The sequence below is a fragment of the Penaeus vannamei genome, chromosome 3, assembly GCF_042767895.1.
Source record: "Penaeus vannamei isolate JL-2024 chromosome 3, ASM4276789v1, whole genome shotgun sequence".
In the NCBI taxonomy this organism is placed as follows: Eukaryota; Metazoa; Arthropoda; class Malacostraca; order Decapoda; family Penaeidae; genus Penaeus; species Penaeus vannamei.
In genome coordinates this window covers 33,824,739-33,825,088 of record NC_091551.1, presented here as the reverse complement: position 1 = coordinate 33,825,088, position 350 = coordinate 33,824,739, and positions in this window count along the sequence as shown.

Genomic DNA, 350 nt, shown 5'->3' with positions numbered 1-350 from the left:
ACACCAGTGGACTAAGCCGACGGGGGCGCATAGCCGCATCCCCCCTTTTGCTTGTACCTGCAAGGGTCCCTCATGGCAAGTCCCCGGCGGGACTGGGCCCCATCTATAAACTCCTCGCGACAGGTTTGATCATCAGCCCAAGCCCGACTTCCTAGGTCGACCCACAGGCCTCCTCCACCCAGGGTTGTCTCAACAGAGACAACCTGGTGGGGGTCATCCGGGGGGAAGCGAGCCGGGTAGCCATAAAGCCTGAGTTGACGATCACAGATTGTGCAGGTAATAGGTCCTGTGCCAGTCCAGGGTAGAGCCGTTGGTTGGACACATGGCCCGCCAACAGTACCCCATGACCC